The sequence below is a fragment of the Mauremys reevesii genome, linkage group 5 (assembly GCF_016161935.1).
Source record: "Mauremys reevesii isolate NIE-2019 linkage group 5, ASM1616193v1, whole genome shotgun sequence".
In the NCBI taxonomy this organism is placed as follows: domain Eukaryota; kingdom Metazoa; phylum Chordata; order Testudines; family Geoemydidae; genus Mauremys; species Mauremys reevesii.
The window spans coordinates 48,353,571-48,374,534 of record NC_052627.1 but is presented as its reverse complement, the minus strand read 5'-3'; the positions used below and the strand labels follow the sequence as shown (position 1 = coordinate 48,374,534).

General features: G+C 37.4%; 1 long non-coding RNA gene across 1 annotated transcript in view; it reads right to left on the bottom strand.

Annotated features, from left to right (window-relative positions):
- Positions 1–17,861: 17,861 nt before the first annotated feature.
- Positions 17,862–20,964, bottom strand: part of LOC120405647 — a 34,526-nt gene continuing 31,423 nt past the window's right edge. The window contains exons 2-3 of the long non-coding RNA XR_005598743.1: positions 18,667–18,746; positions 17,862–17,890 (exon numbers count right to left, since the gene is read on the bottom strand). This is a non-coding gene — a long non-coding RNA (uncharacterized LOC120405647). The remainder of the gene's footprint in view (positions 17,891–18,666; positions 18,747–20,964) is intronic.

The following is a 20,964-nucleotide window of genomic DNA, read 5'->3' as shown; positions in this document are numbered from 1 at the left end:
GAGGGAATCTCAGCCTTGAAGAGCTTACAATCAGGGCATACCAAGGGCGAGAGAAAGGGAGTAGTATTATCCTCATTTTACAGATGGGGAACTGTGACATGGAGAAATAAAATGGCTTTCCTAAGACTGCATAGAAACTCTATTGCAAACTTGGGAATTAAATTTGGATATTCTGAATCTTGGTCTTGTACCTTAACTACTAGATTGTTCTTTCTATTGTACATAATGTTATATATACTCGCTTTTATAAATGATGTGAGTGCATGGAATATTAAGCTTATCAGAAAGAGAGAGAGAAGATTTTTATATTTCTATCCTATACTGAATGATTATTTCTACCATTCATTCAATAGTCTCCATTGGTATACATGATAAGTGTATAGTTTATATCGAATACATCTTTCTCATTTTATATGAAGAAAAAACATGACATTATTGTACATATCAATTTATTTTTAATTTGTCTTGGATTATAAAATGCATATGGAAATGAATATATTTTTTCCCTTTTCAGTGTTGCTGAAAAATACAACATCAGTTTGTTATACATCTTATTCATGAGCACATCCAGAAAGGATGAATAGATGGCTGATTGTAATAAGGAATAGCTAATGATACACACCATTGCTGACATTTTCATTATACATCACTTCACTACACTGGCTTCACTCCTTAAACTGTACTCTAGCACAAGTGATGGGGGATGGGGCACGTGTAAAGCTAAAAGGTTTGTTTCAGTACATACAAATACCCTAATTTTCAGTTGTTTATCAATAGTTTATAGGGACTATCTGAACTTCTTATATCTCCAGAATCAGAAATACAGAATTGTGGACAAATAGACTTCATTAGTTTTCAGGTAGGAAAACTACCTGATCTGGATTCAATTTGCAGAAAGCTGATTGTGAAAGACACACAGGATAAATAACTCAGAGTATAGACATGTTTAGTATCAGTTTGAACTTTTTCTGCATATAGGAGCTGAGAGAGAAGCAGAACAGTTCAGAGAGTCTCTCATTAACTCCCACTCCCCATGCAGGGAGTCTTTGAACTGCTTTGGGATTTAGTGCATGGGTCAGCAAGTTCCAGCCCTACAAAGACCAAGTCTAGAATGTCAGAGATCTGACCCACTGCTGGCTACTGACAGCCAGCTGAGACCTCCACAGGATTCCAGACCAGGCAGCTAGGAGAGGACCCTGGGTGAAGACACTGTAAGGAGACCCTTTTTTGTTTCTTTAATCTAGCCAATATTCACAGCACTCCAGCACTCATCTCCAGACTCATCCTCAACCTACCATCTGTTTGGAAATCTGCCAAGAAGTTAGATGAGTTTGGAAGAGTGTTGATATGTTAGTACTTATTAGTTAACCCTAACCATTTCTTTCCCTAGATCCTATTTTCCCATACCAAGTAAAGTTCTCCTTTGTTCTATTGCTATTTTGGGGTGTGACATTTCTTTGCTGGTGTTGTGTTGATGTTCTTTATTGTTTCTTGTGAATTGGGTTTTATACTCCTTGTCGTCAATTATAGCATTATTCATTTTCCCAAGGGACAGCTCCCCTTGTGTCCTGGGCACAGTGAGGAGTCAATTTGGGTGGAGGCACTGAGCATCACAGAAAAGAACCCAGAACCCAACCCACGTGAGGAGAGGGAAAAAGCCACCAAGAAGAAAGCAACAGGGAAGAGGCTTGAACCACACTTTGGGGAGAGCTTAAGTGCTTCGATGGATCAGAGCTTCAATATCCAATAATGGGGAATTCTTTCAAGTCCACACATTTGATGATCAGTTTTATTCTATGAATTTGCAGAAGAATCACCATAAAACTGACAATCTATGTCCATTTATACCTGGAAATAACAACAGCATCCTGGCACTTGCACATGTTTTCTCTTGATTTTAAGTTACAATAAACAGATAGTACAGTAAGTTCCAAATTCCTCTAAAAGGGATTGGGTAGTTTGGGGAACCCTTTCATATATTCAACCAAAACTTCTTTTCTTTCATATTCAAGAGTAGCCACAGGTGGGATCATTCCCTAGGTTTGATAAACTGCCTGCACAGCACTATCTCATCTGCTACAAACCCTGCACATTGCCCCTCAAACCCAACAGGAATGCCATCAAAAATAATATGCAGCCCCAGGTTATGTGATCTTTTTCATGCTGTCCCTTTTCATAATGGAATCCTCTTCTTCCCATTTGCAGCAGTCCTATGGAGTTGTGCTATTAGGGAACAGGGAGATATTAGGGGGTTCAGGGGATTTGGGACCAGACTTTTTTTCTTCTTTAGAGGAAAGCCTCTCCCTCCTAAAGGAAGAATTTGGAGGAAACCATGTCAGTAGAGATGGGCAAATAACAAACTTTCTGGTTCTCTGGGAAGTTCAAAAATTTTGGGAAAAAATATTTAAAGTCCAAACTGTGGTAGAGAGAGAGAGATCCTGGAGCACTGGGCCTAGTGCAGGATCTGAGGCCTGAACCTTAGGCTGTGAACCAAGTCAGGTCATGTGTTAAAGCAGATGTTTATAACTTCACTGTCTGGTATATGAACTTCACAAAATTGCTGTGAGTGTTGCTAAAACATAGGCACTCCTAAGAAGTACCAGGCAACAGATATTTATGCAAATACATTTCAGAAGTCTAGTACAGATATACCCAATTAGATACAAGATAAGATGGTTTGACAGAATGAAGAATAGTGATGTTTTATACGAGATATTAGGAACAAGGTACAAGAGGAGGTAACAAACCAATGTCATGAAATACGTAAGGTGGTACGTAAGTTTATTTCAGTCGTTTGAGTTTATAAATGCTGGGGCATCTTACCTTAAACCCTTTGTGTGGCCAAGGGGACAGCAGAGACTCTTGAAGCTAACTGAGCCACTCCTTGCCATAGGGGGGACTCATGTTAATGTACTTGTGCAAGTTGTTAGGACTGTGCCTTCAGGACAATAAACCTGGCCGAGTGCCTTTGATGTTACGCATAGGGAAAGACCACAGGAATGGTTCAGTGACAAAGTCTGCTGAATTAACAGACTGCACTCTCTGCTAGTGCTGATAACACTGGAGCTCCAATGATAGAAGCACTGAGCAGCTGTAACAGCTCAGCAGCCTTCACAGTATTCCACCCTCTACAAAAACCAAAAATGAAAGATTTCAAAATATTAGGCAAATCAAAAAGAAAAAAATACCTCTTTTAATTTCATGCATTTTTTACATTTTTATTTTTAAAAAATTAAAAAGACATTTCAAAATGAAAATGTATTTTGAATAAAAAAGTTGAAATTTTGTTTTGAAAATATGGAAACAAAGCATTTTGATTTTTTTCAGAACCCCCCCCCCATTTTTGATGGCAATAATTGGGTGAAATTGACACAAATTCATGAGTCTCCAAATCTGCATTTTTTCATTGCCAAAAAAAAAGGTTTGGTTTAAAAATTTGACCTAGTTCTGGTCAGGAGAACTCCATTTCCTCTTCCTTTGCTTCATCCCATGATAGGGCATTTTCTCACACTATATGTTTTTCTGGAACTGCTTTATTCAGATAGAATCTGGCTGAAATTCTTGTGGAAATCTAATAAGAAATGGGTTTCTTATAAAAATGTCAGCACTTGTGTGATTCCTGTCAGGAGTCACAAGCTTCATGGGAACAACCATGTTCAAACCATCCTGTTGACATCATCTTGCCTGAAACCCATGAAGTTCAATCTCATTTTGCAGCTCTGCCCCTAGGGTCCAATTGGCAGAGTCCCACAGTGGCTGACTGGGCCACTGTCCTTACTTAAGCCAGCAGCAGAAACAGGAAGCTGTCTGAACAATTTGGCCCCTGGTTTCCTTGCATCCCAACCCAACTTGACTCCTGACTTGTGGTTCTTGAACTCCAGTTTGTCTCCTGCCTCTGAACCTCTGGTATCCTGACCCTGCATGACTCTACCAAATTGTGGTTCTGATCTCCAGTTGTCTCCTGTCTCTGACCCAGCTTGACTCTGGTTCCTGACTCATGGATCTAATATCCTGTTAATCTCCTGTGTCTCACCTCCCTGTATCTTGATATAGCAGACTCTTATCTTATGACAGTAGGCTCCGGTTCTGACTAATAGGTCTGTCTGTCTGTGACCTGGATGTGACACTTCAATTCAGAACCAAGAAATGCAGTGTCATGCACTCACACGTGGAAAAAAATATATAATGAAAAGAAACTGTCTGAAGATCCTCTGTATATTGAAATCTCTTACTAGTTAATGAAACTACTCATGCACGTCCAAGGATTCTCTCAAGGAAATAATTTCAATCAGTGCCCACACAAACTGACTAGACTGTATTAAACTAACTTCTTTAACTTAATTGTATTTATTGTTCTAAATAAACATGCTGTAGATATTTGTTCCTAAAAATTACCTCACCTTCGGAACATATTTCCTTTAATGTTAAATACAGGAATTCTGATCACACTTTTTAAGTACTTTATAAACTATTTATAAAGGATTAATATATGTTTTAATAGATGGTTAATCAATTATTGTATGTTTTTACAGAGTCCAAAAGGACAACAGGCTGCCTATTTGCCGAAGCTTCTAGCCATCTATAATACTGTCTATTGATGTTCTTCTGGCCATCTATATAACACAAAACTACTCATGTCTGCAACATTCTTATAATATGAATTAATTATTCATAAGCCATTTGTAAGTGAAATCTTAATATAAAGTGTGACCAGAATTCTCAGTATCAAAGAATGGAGGTAAACAAAATAAAAGTCTATGGATAAAGTTACTTAGGAGAAACAGGACAAAATTTAAACACAGAATAAGGGCAAATGGATGATATTTTCTGATAGTTTAACTTGCAGTATGTGTAGGAAAGAGAAGGTTCTAAAAGGAAGGAAAGAAAACTGGAGGAATCATTTTGCAAACAGCTACCTGAATGCCTAATTAGAAAAGTTATCTGGAATAGACTTCCATTGAAGCTACAAAAGAACAGACCAAACATCAGTTATATCCAACCTGAAGGGGGGCAGAGAAGACTTGCCAAAATGTCAGATTTCTGAGCTGTGGGGGTTGTTATTTCACATTATTTCTGTTCTAAAGCATAAATAGAGTTTGGTATGAGCTAAATAAGATTTGTCATGTAAATTTATAAATCCTTAACAGTTTATGACTTTGCTTTCTATTCTAATCTCTTTTTCTGCTCCTTTCTATACACTTAATAACTTTGAGAACAAAACCTTGTGAATGTGTTACTGCATTTTTAACGATGAATAATAAACTGTTAAACTGCATTCAGTCATTCTGTTGCATCCCTGAAGTGCTATAGGGTTATCAAAATTTGGTTGATAAGTAAACAAGAAGTAATGCAAGCATCAGGATATGCTTGTTTCAGATACTAACACATGTCTACCAATGGCTAAATTTTAGTCTCTCTTGAGTGATGAGTCCTGGTTTTGAGACTGTGAATATTTCAGGAATTTCCATGCATAACCCAGACTAGAAGGGTATCTATGTCTCCCTCTTGTGGCAGCTCCACTTATGACACTAAGAACCTACTACAGCTTAAATTGTATGAGTAACATTTGAAACTCCAGCGGTATCTATACTCCACTGATGATACATTCTGGCAATATCATGGTCAACTTCCATTTTCAATTAAAAACAAACAAAAACCCCAACAATTAACAAAAATCCTTTATATAGAACCCTAACAACAATAAACAGAAATGAGCCTAAATCATAATATTGCATCCAGCCACCCTCCTTCTGGACTTTGGGATCCAGCTTCAGTTCTGAACACTATAGATCAGCCTTATCTGTATAACTTATAATGCTAAATCCAAACACACCAGAACTTTGAGGAAATTTGACTTCTGACATGCATCCAGGCCTGAAGTGTATGACTCAAATTAGGCATCTAACTTGATATTAAGCTACCTAAAAATGGTATCTAATTTTCAGAGGTGCTGAACACCAGCATCAAAACAATGAGAGCGACGGGTGGTCTGCACCTCTCAAAACCAGAGTAAGATGAGCTATCCATGTTTCAACAGAAGATTGTTTTCCAGTGAGGATGGAATTAATGACAATCTGGCTCCCAAAACTGGAAGTCAAATGAAATCTGCCAGCACTGAAGATGAAGTATACTCAAATCTGGTTTTAGTGACCACCACCTAGAGTGATTATTCAGCTATTTGGCAACAAACCCTTCTTTCCTAAAGCCATTTCTTAATGCTGATGATGTGTATGATCTCTCTTACACTGATAAATGTTTGATTCAGAAGGGAAGCAATTTCTCAGATATTCTTTGAGGTTCTCAGAGTTAGGAAAGAATTGTGTGCTTATGATGGCACTGAAAACGTTCTCTGATCTTGCAAGATAATATACATAGGTATTTAATTATTTAACATTTTTACAAACATTAAGGCCTTCATTGTGATTGTTAGTCCAGCTGTATTTTGAGAAGGAGGTGGGCGGAAAATGGAACCTCACTGAGCCAGCAGAGGGAGCAGAAGTCATTGTGCTTCAGATGCACACAATTTCTCTTACAGCTCCCAAACATGTAGAGGGAGCACACTACATTAGGATATATATTCCATGTGATCGGCCAGCTCCATTGGCCAGTGCAGGAGGGTGTTTGGGGCCATTGCTCTACAATGTCTCCACCGCCTTTGGGTATATACCAAGGAATATACTGAGGATGGGTCAGAACCTGCACTCAGAATTGTTCAGATCCTGCAAATGTGAACCTGTCTATAGGAGAAGAGACTTCCCACAATCTCCCATTCTCTTGTATGTCCATGTAGCTGCCAGTCACAGTTTGACTCTAACTGAACAATCCTCATATTGACCCTTTGAAACAGATCATTACATATGGAGAATAAAAGTGAAGTGACTTACCTAGAGTCACTCTATGAGTCATTGGATGATGAGAGATTTTTCTTAGGACTCTGAAAGCCATTGTCTAGTTTGTAACCCGTGTAAATTTGATCCACAAGTGAACAAGAATCCTATAATTTCATATTTGCAGAGCAATTTCTCAGAGAAGAACTGCATTTCGGCTAAGATTTTCAAAGCCTCTCAAGATTTGTAGATAATTCCAAAGCATTAGGAAACCCAGTTCATGGGAACCGGGCATCTAAATCCCTTAGGTGGTTTTTGAAAATTTCAGTCTTTAAAGTACATTTTTTCTGTCCTTTTATTTAATTACAGATATTTCATTTTCTATTATTAGTTTTTAGAGATCATGTTGGTATTCTTAGGGAGGAGGGATTTTTCTTTCTTTGTTCTTTCTCTAGTGTAATTCCAGTGAAGTTGAACTGTATGCAGAAGGCTTCTACAACTTCAGAAGCAATAGGAAAGATTCCCAGCCTTGCTCTGCTCCACGGGCACAGGTGGTCATCCTAGTGGGAACACATCCTGCTTAGCTGGCTCCTACCCCTCTGCTGCTCTCCAATTAAACCAGGCTAGCAAAAGGTCCCTTGGGGTCTGTTGTCAGCTGGCATAAGTTACTGCAGCACATCTGCTCTTACTACCCCCAGGCTGGAGTAGTGCTGGGCAGTGAACCGCGGAATCATAACCAGCTCCCCTGTCAGCTGTACTGAATGGATTTGTGTTTGGAGAAGAGGGAAACTCCTGGGAGGAGCCAGCCTGAAATTCAGCCAGCAGCAAACACAGAAGCAGCTGTGACAGAGATCTTTGGACATAGATTATGTCATTACACTCTTTTCCCAGTTGCATGCATGGATATTTCATTGGATAACTGCTAAGTTCACACCCTCTGTCCCACAAAAAAAAAAAAAGGTACCAACATGATGCTTGCAAATCATCACATTGTTCCTCTGTATTTGTGTATTACAAATAGAGCAGGGTGGAGAATGTTAATTCTGGTTTGAAGAGGATTTCAAGATTCAAAATTTGGTTTCATTCAGATTTGAAGGCCCTGGGATCCTTTGCTCAAGGGCAGGCTGTATGGTAGACTGTCCTACAGCTGGAAAGTCTGATATCCCTGATAGTCCTGGCTCTGGACAGTCAACTTGGGAGGATGCTGGGGAGCCAAGGACCCTGGAAGCCTTGGGACCCCGGAGCTCGGAGTCTGGAAGACCTGGGATCAAGGGCTGCAATGGAGCCACAAGCCTGGGAGTTTGCAAGAAACCAGAATTTCATCAAAACTGACACAGTCTCACAAAACATTCCAATTAAAAAAAAAAAAAGACAAATTCTGATCAAAAAATGTGTTTGTCAGAATTTTTTCCAACTTGCTTTGATTTCTATTTCACCTCATCTGTCTTGTCTATTTAGATTTTAACAGCAAGGCATGCATCTCACTCTTTGCATAGCACCTAGCAAAATGGGGCTCTGGTCCGGTCTGACCCAATGGAGTTACACTTGCTTATGCAAGTTTTATGGAGTGCACAAGCAGGCCCAATTTTAGTCAATTTTTATTTAATATTAAATTTAATCAGCTAAAGATGTGTGGAAGAAATAAAGGATCAGCATTGTAGTGATGATCCTATATGTAGCCTTCTGCAGAGCAGCTTCTTACAGCATTGCAGGCAACTATGCCATTGCCTGCTTCTATTTACCTCTGTTAGTGCCATAGGTTAATAAAGACATTACTCAGGAGACAAGCCACAGAGTGTTTTGCATGAAAATGAAGTGAGTGATGAGAAATGCAATGAGCTAGTAAGCAAACAGTTGGATATTGTAGCATGGTATGAATGACAGAAAGAGCATCCTCCCTGGGAAATCAGTGACCTGTAATTACCATGCAGCCCACATGAGAGAAACTCCAGTGAAGAGTATTACCTAAACAGTTAAGAGAGTTTAGTTATCTCAGATTTCTGTCATCCCCTGATCGTGTTAATTTAAAAAGTGTTTGCACTTGGAACAAGGAGAGAGTGCTATATTATATTGTTTTTTATTTATTTACTTACTCCTTTCAGTGTACTCACTGCTTTACACAGTCCCTGCCCCATACATCTAAAGAACCAATTGAGGTCAATAATAAAACTCTCACTGACTTCAGTGAGCTTTTGTGCCCTGCATAAGGGGCACTGCCCTAGAGGCAGAGGGGAGACCTAACTGTGACTTGGAGAATCACTGTTTGGTCCCTGCGTCCCCTTTGTTAGTTAGTCATGCCAGTCCTTTTTACTGGTGCAGCCTACTTCATTCATCATGCCAGCTCAGCTTCAGTGGCCCAACGCAGTTTGTTGGTGAAGACAAAACCAAGGCCCACCCACTCATCCACTCCTCACCTACCTGTGCAGGAAAGGGAGAAGTGGTCCTGGGAAGACTGCTGTCCCACCTGCACTGCGATCCACATTGTGAATAGCCGGCAAAGGGGAACAAGGGAAACCATGGCCATGAACGCTGGTTCACAAATTAGCCCAATGGAAGCAGTGTCAGGCCCAGTTCAGACACAGCTAAATACAAGTCAAATACAGTATTTGAAAATGTACTTCAGATTGGTGTAATAGTTCACATTTTTTATTACATTTTTGTTTCACTTTAAGTCTATTTGCTGGATTTTACTGTGAAAGGCAATATATGCATTTTAAAGTAGGGTTTGAATGAAGAGAGCAAAAGGACTATACATTATATTGTCTAGTTTTCCAATCAGCTTACTGGATTTCTTTGTTTTAATATGTGCAAGCAGCAAGAGTTTATTGGGTCAACTAGCTTATAATTAATTATTGATTAGATGACATAGACCAATGCTGAGGCTCATTTGGAAACCAGAATGCTTCTTTAGTACTTATGGTAGCATTTATTAAATATGCATTATTAATCTGAATTATGTTGTGTTCAAATACAAGCCTCTAGAGCAAAGATAATGATCACAGCATTAGTATTACTAAAGCAGAATTGATTTTCCAGCTTCACCGAATTTGTTGAAATATGGTATATGCTGTAAGCATTGAAGAATGGCTGCCACATAAGAAAGTGGGCAGGTTTATTTTTTGTATACATTCCTCACTATGCTAAATGTAAAAAAGAGGCTGTATTTATCCAGCTATGTATTGTAGGCACAAGAGAATGCTAAATATCTATTTATATTTATTTAAATTAATTTTATTAATTCGTCATAGATTGTACATATTCATGCATTCCAGTGGGAATCATTCAAGTATGTTGTTTTAAACAATGTAATTAATTTTAATTTTCCATACCCAGCTATTACATTAGAAAAGCTAGTGAAACTTAACTTCAGTGAGTATTTGGCTACTTTAGTTTGCTATACTTGGATGTAAAATATGTAATTTCTCTTATTTTCCCTCATGGTAAGATACTGCTGTAAAGGAAAGAGCAATGATTGCTGAGATCAAATAAAGGAGAATTATTGGGAGATAATATTGATGAATCATTATGCTTGTTTCATATTCCCTAAAATTAGTAATTGATGGACCCTTTTCGTGACATTCATGAATCACTAAGCAACCAGGCTGAGTAAATAATAAGTATTCTCAATTTCCACAGGGCACATTTCAAATTAAGTGACATTAGCACTACATTACAGATAATATATATTAAGGAATATAGAACTTCCCAGTGCCAGCTATGAGTGGACAGGTAGAAATTAACTTAATTTTGATTAAAGCAAACATAAAAAATGAGCCCTTGTGTATAAATATGGTAGGGGTTTATGTAGACAGTGTTTCAGATAAGTATTAACTTTAAAATTATTCACCACAATATGAAAAGCAATGAGACAAAACTGTAAATTAAAGGAAAAGTCATACTTTACAAGTTTGTTTTACCCACTATCTTTTCACACTAAGTTTTCGATAGCCAACAGAGATTAGAGGGCAAAATATTTTTCCACTCCAATTGCATAAAGCCCAAGTGTCTGAGTTCTATGCAATGGAACTGTGGAGCACTGAGGATAGTGAAATCCCCAAACCTCAACCAGAATGAGGATGTGGAGCTTCAGCATAATCCCCCATGCACAGAGGATGTGAGGGAGCCAGTCTTTTTAGGTGATAAATTTGAGGAACTGTCTCAAATTGAGGTGTTCTTAGAAGAGGTGTTGGAATAAATTAATAAATTAACCAGTAATAAGTCACCAGGACCATATGGTATTTACTCAAGAGTTCTGAAAGAACTGAAATATGAAATTGCAAAACTACCAACTGTGGTCTGTAATCTATCACTTTAATCAGTTTCCGTATCAAATGACTGGAGGATAGCTAAAGCTCAAAGGTAGAGAAATATGCCCCTTTGGCTGAAACCTTGAGAGCTAAGGGTTACCAGGTCCAGACACACGCATTGATCGTCGGAGCCTTAGGCGCATGGGACCCCAGTAATGAGTGAGTGCTGAAAGAATGCAGAATCAGTTAACGCTAGGCTCGGCTGATGCAGCAATGCATTGTGTCAGACACCATGAGGTGGTCGAGGGACATCTACATAAAACACATCACCAAACATCGGCAATACCAGGAGGGATGAGCTTGGAGTGCCAATGAGCAGCACAGTCAGGAAAGTAACAAATACTTTCCTCATGGATTGTATTTTCTAAATGGACAACCTACCTAATTCTTAATTACTGAGGCACAATCTCCATTCATTGATATATTTTGCTTTCCACAACCAAATCTCCGTACAACTTTTCATGAGTGATGTACCAGAGTATTCGGATTCTAATATCTAAACTGTATTGTTAAATCTATTCACTTAAATTTGGGTTATTGCTGATTATGTATTCTATGTATTATATGACTTTTAAAAAACTAACTTTGAATTTGTGGGTAATCTAAGCACTATCCCCAGATGTACAGACACTCTTTTCCCAACCTACGTATTATATATATTTTCAACATTAGCTTTAATCAAATATTTGAAAATACTTATTCTTTTTTAAGTTACTAGGTTTCAAGTTGATGGTGAAGTGGGAAGGAGAAACAATATTATTTTTGTATTATGAATTATGTAGGGTCTTTGGCAATAGGTCCGGAAATGTACTGAGCAACTTTTGATGGTGCTGAAATGATGGTGCAGCATCAGGACGTAGACTTCTAAGGCAAAATCCTAGCTCCATTGAAGTCACTTGGAGTTTTGCCACTAACTTCAATGGAGAGGTGTAGGGGTGGGGAGGAAGGATTTCACTTGTGATTTAGTTTGTTAGGCCTAAGATATATAAGGGATGGATGTTGAAAAGAGCTTTGGGAGCTTTTACACTTTGGTGTTGATATGTTTTGCCTGACTACTAAAATATTAAAATGTGTATTAATACAATTTTTATTAAATCAAGGGGAAAAGAAAGTTCCTGTCTGAGAGTACTTGTTTTTAGAATCTGAGAAGGACACATACGTAGTACTCAATGTTTGTTTGTATTACTTCATCAACTCTAAAGGATACAAAAGAAGTGACAGAAGAGCAGCAGTAGAAATTATAGTTAGGCAAGATAAGTTAGCAATACTGATTTGGGGGTATAGTGGTGAATGGAAGCAACTGCTGTTATTACTACCAAGATCTGTTAGTATCTACTCTGAGAAGCTACAAGAAAATAAACATGTGAGTGAGAAAATGATCCATGCATCATACGGCAGTTTTAACTGCTGTGCAGTTGAGACATGGGAGAAGAAGAACTGTGAGTGTGTGCACGAAACAAAATGAGGGTAATAGGAATAGGTCAGGGATTACCGAGGCATGCTTTTTAGTTGCATGTAGTCCTGTATATACAGATAACTCATATTTTATGGCTGAACTATGTTTTTTTCTTGCTTGGCTTTTTCTTACTTGTGAAATCTTTTGGATCAGTTATCTTTTCTTTTTCCTTCTGCCTTAGATAAGTGATACAAATTAATTGATAATGATGTTGGTAGGAACACAAAGATAAATGTTAATAAAAAATAAAGTTTGATAGGATTTCCACTCAAAGGCCAAATTAAACTCATTTTAATATTTAAAATATAACACTGTTTATCCACTAGTATACACAGCTCTCCATTTGTAGCTATGAACATTTGCTGGCATTAAATTAGGCACAGAAGAACTCACCATTATTCTGTAAATATAGTAAAATAATATTCTGAATTAATCAAAAGCCTAAGGAAAACATTTTACCTAATAGGCTGCAAAACTGTTGACTTACACCCTGGAAATTAAGTAGAATTATTTTACAGTAAAAACATTTATACACACATCGCACATACACACTTATTCTAACATATATTGTGGCTTCACTATTGCTAAAAGTTAATATTGTGCTGTGTTTGTTCTGCACAGTTAAATAGTTAAATTCAATCTCCAAAATTGCTATAATTTGAATATGGTCTCATATTTTTCAGATGCCTGTTGCTTAACAATCACAGTCACCATAAACTGAAATCTTCACACACATATCCATCCTCATGAGAGCTTTGACTCTGATTTTGTGCAATGGTTGTATGCTGGATGAGAAAGGAAGTTTGTTGAGAAAGTGCAGGGTCTGTAAAAATGTTTCAGTATTGTGGTGAGTGGAATGGTAAGGTTTAAAACTCGGTCTGAATAACTTTAGTTTAGGGTTGTGTGTATGTGTCTATGGATGTTTAGAGATGGTACAATTACACTATAAACAAGTTAGTGATTTCCTGTATAAGCATACCAAGGCACACTATTATTTATTCTATATAAATACATACACACAGAAAAATTAAATACTTGTTTGTCTTATTATATTCTTCATACACTCTGTTCTTTCTATCTTAACTCTGCTGTCCCAACCCCCCTGTTCAGCACCACAGTGATCATAGGGCAGCATCTGAAGGATGAGAAAATCTAGAGCAGGGGTAGGCAAAGGCGCCATGCGAGCTGATTTTCAGTGGCACTCACACTGCCCAGGTCCGGGCCAGGGGGCTCTGCATTTTAATTTAATTTTAAATGAAGCTTCTTAAACATTTTTAAACCTTATTTACTTTACGTAAAACAATAGCTTAGTTATATATTATAGACTTATAGAAAGAGACCTTCTAAAAATGTTAAAATGTATTACTGGCACATGACACTTCTGAAAGGTTGCCGACCCCTGGTCTACAGTGATGAAGAAATAGAGGGGAGAAGAAAGGAGATATCTTTTTGATGTTACAATTCAAATCAATTTATGAATTTTCCTCAGATGAGGATGAACATGATGAATAAAAGTTCTGGAGTCAGATCCTGAGCTGATGTAAAGTGTCATAGTTCCACTGATGTCAGTGGAACAGCTAAGGATCTGCTGTTGCCTGGACCTTTGGTGAAGTATACAAATAATGAGTAGTATATTTAAAATTATCTCTCATATTTATACAGAAGTAAATCAGAATGTCAGATTCATTCATTCAAATGTTTGAGAGTTTGGGCCTGTGCATATCCCTACTGTACATAGCATTGTGCAAATATGTGTTCATTGGCAATTACGGGAGTGCAGGGCAAATAGTTGTTGATCAAACAGACTGATTTTTTTCTTAAAAAAAACAAAATAGTGAATTGATCAGTTAGAAAAACAGTTTCAGGTAAAATAAAATCCCCTCTCCCAATTTTGACCATTTTAAAACATTTTTTATTAAAAAAAATACAATTAAAGGTAATTTTGAAACAAAACGTCATTGCAACCAAAAAAAAAAAAAACCCCAAAATATTTCTTTTTTAAAAACATTGAAATGATATATAAGAATATAAGAATGGCCCTACTGGGTCAGACAAAAGATCTTCTGACAGTGGCCAGTGCCAGGTCCCCCAGAGGGAAAGAACAGAACAGGTAATCATCAAGTGATCCATCCCCTATTGCCCATTCCTAGCTTCTGGCAAACAGAGGCTAGGGACAACATTCCTGCCCATCCTGGCTAATAGCCATTGATATACCAATACTCCATGAATTTATCTAGTTCTTTTTTTTAGCCCTGTTATGGTCTTGGCCTTCACAATATCCTCTGGCAAAGAGTTCCACTGGTTGACTGTGTGTTGTGTGAAGAAATACTTCCTTTTATTTGTTTTAAACCTGCTGCCTATTAATTTCATTTGGTGATTCCTAGTTCTTGTGTTATGAGAAGGAGTAAACAACACTTCCTTATCTACTTTCTCTACACCAGTCATGATTTTATAGCCCTCAATCATATCTCTCCTTAGCCGTCTCTTTTGCAAGCTGAAAAGTCCCAGTCTTATTACTCTCTCCTCATACGAAAGCCGTTCCATACCCCTAATCATTTATTTTTTGCCCATTTTCTGAACCTTTTCCAATTCCAATATATCTTTTTTGAGATGGGGCGACCACATCTACACACATCCCAGATATGGGTATACCATGGATTTATATAGAGGAAACATGATATTTTCTCTCCTATTATCTAGCCCTTTCTTAATGAGGGACCAGTTAATGAGGTGAGGGACCAGTTAACATAGTTGGGTGTAATCTACGCTCCAAAGTGGGTGTATCCAGCCAGTTTGTCATATGTCTAGGCTCCATGCCCCCTAAGTCTGCTACAAAACATAGGATAACTACACATCAGACCTTTCAAGAGGTGCTGTAGTGGTGCTGTGGACTGTGCTGTCCCATGCTCCTTCCATAGCAGCCTGCCTGCATCTTCGCAGTACAAGCAAAATGCTTCCAGCCATCTTTGTTTGACTGCCACAGTACCTTATCCCCCACACTGTGGTTATTGTACTCAAAGGCACAATTTAGCCCATAGAGTTTAATTAAACTGAGCATGATTATGAAAGTATGTTCTTTTCAGTGTTTAGTTTAAAATGGTAGAGAAAATGAATATTGATTTCAAATTGGATTAGCCGATGAGATTTACAACTTCCTGTGTTCAGCTGTTACACTAGAGTCTTACTTATTTGCTATGCATTGCACTAAAAGATAATGGGTGAATTCATTATGATGCTGTTTTACCACTCTCACTTTTCACAATCATTTTAGTTTCATTTTAGATCTGGTTCTACTGAATTTCTCCAAATAGGGCTCAGAATCTTCTTGTGAGGAAGCAAAAACAGAACATGACCCTTGAACAGAGTCAGTACTTCCTAGAGTACAGCTTCCAGTCTCCAGGACACAGCCCTCTGCCCTTTTCTTTTTAAACATGACTCCCATTCTCAAACTGGATTCCACTATCTATAATCTCAGCTTTTCCAGGACATATCTTGCACAATTCCTGTGCCTTTTCATGAGTGTATTCATAGTAACAATTTGTTATCATTTATACAATCAGAACATAGACAAATTCCAACTAACGCAACAAAATACAGTATGTGGAACTTTGGATAAGCAACATTAAAATTAATATAAATGAGGCTGGCCAGAGATATCTTTTCCCCTTTCCCATATAGAGGGTACAGAGAGTTCCATACCTAAGTCCTCTAACTCTGAGGCTTACATATATTTTAACTGAATAATATGTAAAGTAAAAAATGTACTGTTCCAGATGCAACTACTTTCTGAAACAGCACACCTCTTAAAAATGGATTTGTTTTTAAATTCTAAAATAATATCTTGCAAGTTCTGCTTAATTCTTATTTCTTGTATTTTGAAATCTGAAACATAATATCCAAAATCTATATGTTGATATATTTTAGATAGGATTCAGCAAAAGTTTAGGTAACAAATTCAGATTTGGACAATATTTGGCCATTCTGGAAAAGTGTATGCACATTCAAAATAAAACAACACCACCACAATCCACTCACCCAGCTGTAATTTGTATTATTGTATTTATTAAAAGTATACTTTACTGATATATTTGAAAATCAGGCAGGTAAAATTTAGATAAATAAATTGAAAATTTGTATCTGAAATGGAATTTTGCTCCTTTGCTGAGCCTTATTTTCATGTCACTATTTGTGTATAGTGCTCGTGTTCATTTAATCTAAAATGTTCGTGATGCAGTATTGAATGATCATGTGTGACTAAGCTTTTTTAAAATATCTCTTTAGCACTGTATTTGATTTAAAGATATTTAGAAATGTTATGTATTAGCCTTCTGCCATGCTTTACCAATGCTCTTTTCACCCCTCTGAAATATGAATTGTGCACATATAGTTGAGATTCAAATCAGAACCTTTGCTCTTGTATGAATCAGAAGCTCTTCTGGATAAACCGAAATGAAGCCTGGTATGTCAGGTAACAATTACTAATGTGAGCATCAAAGCAGAAGCCTTGACAAATATAGACAAAGTAATCTAGAAACAGTGTAGAACGGTGTCATCTACTTGCTTCTAAACCTTCTCTCTCAAGAGAGTCAAAAGTTATTTTCAGTTGAGATAACAAACATTAGTAGGGGACCAGAACAGCTAATGGAAAACTTGTCAAGACCTGTAAACTTTTGCTTCCAGCCAGATGAAAAGCAGCAAACGAGAATACATGAGAAATATTTACACTCCAGTTGCCAGCATGATCTATATAGTATTAAGAAGAAATAGCTATTATTGTTATGCTCTTGAAAAACAACCTTTATCCAGTTTGAAGAATATTTCAAGAGCTACCAGTAGCAAAACCAAGAAGCTATTACGGACAGCATATTGGCATTCTTAGTTCATATGTCATGATTTATAATGGTCTATCTGGCTAAATAAAGTGCACAGATTTAGAAATTTTCAAAAAAAAATCAGCCACAAACATTTCATTGTTCAATACTTTATGGAGTTGTAGTGAAGAAATACTGGAAGAAAAAAATATATCTACTGTGTGAATTGCCGATCATCTGTGTACCATTTGTAGGCTCTAAATTACTAACCTGAAGCTTCCATGCTAATAGCCTTTAATACACTTTTTTTTTTCAGGAAGACAGACAAAGAATTCATAGGCACTTCATCTTCTTTTACTGCAAAGTACTTGTTACCATTTAGGAATTTTGAGGACAAGTAAAAATCCATTTCTTTAGCCATATCTTTGTGTAAAAAATATTCCAAGGATGATATTCGGAGGTTTCAATCATTCTTACATTTTCTAACACCTATGGTAAAGAAAAGTAGTTGAGGCAGACTGATCAAAAGAGAGAAAGAACTAAAATTGAAAGAGGGATGTTTTTTATTTCATACTGCATATCCTCCAGCTATAAATTTGCCATATTGGCAACCTTTATTCATCTGGATCCTATTCTAATTCTTACTGAAATCAATAGAAAATTAACCAAATGTATAGATTATACAAGTTTAAATAGTTTAACAAGAAGCCACTGGTTTCATATGGTATTTAGTTAAAATGGTAATTTATGTAATACATATGTATGATGTTGCAGAAAATATCTTTTGCTTTGGTCAAACCAAAACATCACTTAACTGAGACATTAAAATATCATAGTTATATCCTTGTTTGCAACTAACTAGTACATCTTTGTAAACCCGACCCCCTATTTCTTAATTTTTCTCAAAATAGGAGGAAGTGGATAAGGGACTTGATCCAACATCTACTGGGACTAGTGGAAAGCATCCCACTGACTTAAATAGGCCTTGGATCAAGCTGTAGTAGACAGTGGGTGAAAGCATGGTGAAATGGAATTAAAAAAAGAGTCAGAAAAGATAAAGGGGGGACAACATGCTGGTGAAAGAGAAGATTGAATGGTTACATTTTAAGATCATAAAGCTCAAATAAAAGTTAGGTCTTAAATTTTAAGGAATATAAAATGGGAAAGACATAAAAGCACTAAAGAATTATAAAATAGAAATATATGGTGTTAAGAAGTAATAAAAATCTGCAAATAAATTATGAAATGAATAAAACCATGCTTACAGCATTTGACTTGGAGAGAAACGTCTAAAGCATGTTTTAGCTCTGACCTTGCTTCTGCAGACTTCAATTTGATTTTGTACCTCAAATTGACACAAAAACAGATTAGAGTAATTTTTTCAAGCACTGAAACATACTGTCCCTGAGTAGAATTATTTTAAATGTTATGGCTACTTGTATATTCTATTGATACAGCTTCTCAAAAAATATCAACATTATGTAATTCTTATTTTATTCTATGAAAATACTGAGGTTCAAGTACTGCATTTGAATCAGGAACAGCTACAATTCATGGAGCTAATCCACAAACTTGCTTTTTTCATTGGATAAACTGTAAAAAAGAAGCAAATCATCTATATCTTTGGTATTCATTATTCAGATGTAATTTCCCTTGCATTTATGTGAATATGTTGTTTAATTCTATTTCTGACTACTGGATATACAGTGTTGCCTGTCAGATGATAAGTACAATGTAACTCATTAATGGGTTATTCAATATCATGGGTAACTGATGAGCCAAATTCTATATCCCTTTGCCTGTTTGTCTATCATTATAAACAATATTGTGCCACTGATTTTTAAACAGAGATCCTCACTGGATCCAGCAGAGAGATGTGCTTAAAAATCAATAGCATAATCTGGCCCTAAGTATTTGATTCAGTAGCAGAGATGGATGGAACGGGTTAAAAAAAAAAACAAGATGGAAATTACACCAGCATGGGCTGCAAATGGAACAAAAAGAGTATTTGCTCTGAAATTGATGATTTCTGGAAACAGGCAAAGAGAGGATTCTGTCTGGGCAACATGTGGGAATCCTGTAGAGCAGTGGTGGGTGACCTGCGGCCCGTGGGTCGCATGCGGCCTATCAGGGTAGTCCGCTGGCGGGCTGCCAGACTGTTTGTTTACATTTGCATGGCCGCCTGCAGATCTCAATGTAGCTCCCACTGTATCTTGCTATGTTAAGTTTTAGTCTTTTAGATGTGGATTTTCACTTTTGCTTGTAACCATTTCCACCTTAGTCCCTTTCTAAGATTCCAGAATCTGCTTTGTTGCTATTATTCAAATGCAGAGTGGAAAGTCTGTAAATCAGAAGAAAAACTCTAAGGTTCTCTAAAATAAGTCTTTTCTTCTGTGTCTTCTGTAGTCCCTATTTGGGTTATACAGTCATCCAGTATTAGGTGCTCAGAGAAAACAGAGTCGTCTTTATGAATCACCTACTTCCTTTTTCCACAAAATAGCATCTGATTTTGCCCAGAACGTGTTTTAATTTCCAAAGATGCAATTTCCCTTATGAATAATTTGAATACAGCTGACTTTTTGACTAAGCAAGTTTCCTTCAAAGCTCAAATGATGTGTGCACTGTGAAATATGGAAACCACGTGGCATGTTAGCAGAAGTAAAGTGATGGAAGTATAACTTATTAATTTTAATGCCATTTAAGAAATCACTCAAGATCTGTTTCTGTCAGGGACACATGCCTCTCTCCAGATGTGTAGCCTACATTTTAGTTCTCAATCACATAACTGTTCTTCTAGCAGCTCCCATTCACAGTAGGGTAGTTAAGATTGTGTCTGTTTTTCCATTATAGACTCCACAGTCAGTAGTTCATAAGTTGGCTGCAAAAATCCACTCTGGATTGAAGCTTGGCTACAAAATCTCTGCCTAATAATCTCTCTGTCTTTCCCTCATATACTACAGTCCTGGGGCCTTACAATCATAGAAGATTAGGGTTGGAAGAGACCTCAGGAGGTCATCTACTCCAGCCCCCTGCTCAAAGCAGGACCAACACCAAGCTGGGCCTTAAAAACCACTAAGGATGGAGATTCCAGCACCTCCCTAGGTAACCCATTCCAGTGCTTCACCACCCTCCTAGTTAAATAGTTTTTCCTAATATCCAACCTAGACCTTCCCAACTGCAACTTGATACCATTGTTCCTTGTTCTGTCATCTCCCATCACTCAGAACAGCCGAGCTCCATCTCCTTCAGGTAGTTGAAGGCTGCTATCAAATCACCATTCACTCTTCTCTTCTGTAGACTAAACAAGCCAAGTTACCTCAGCCTTGCCCCATAAGTCATGTTCCCCAGCCCCTTGATCATTTTTGCTGCCCTCCACTGAACTCTCTACAATTTGTCCATATCCTTTCTGTAGTGGAGGGCCCAAAACTGGATGCAATACTCCAAATGTGGCCTCACCAGTGCTAAATAGAGGGGAATAATCACTTCCCTTGATCTGCTGGTAATGCTCCTACTAATGCAGCCCAATATGCCATTAGCCTTCTTGGCAACAAGGGCACACCGCT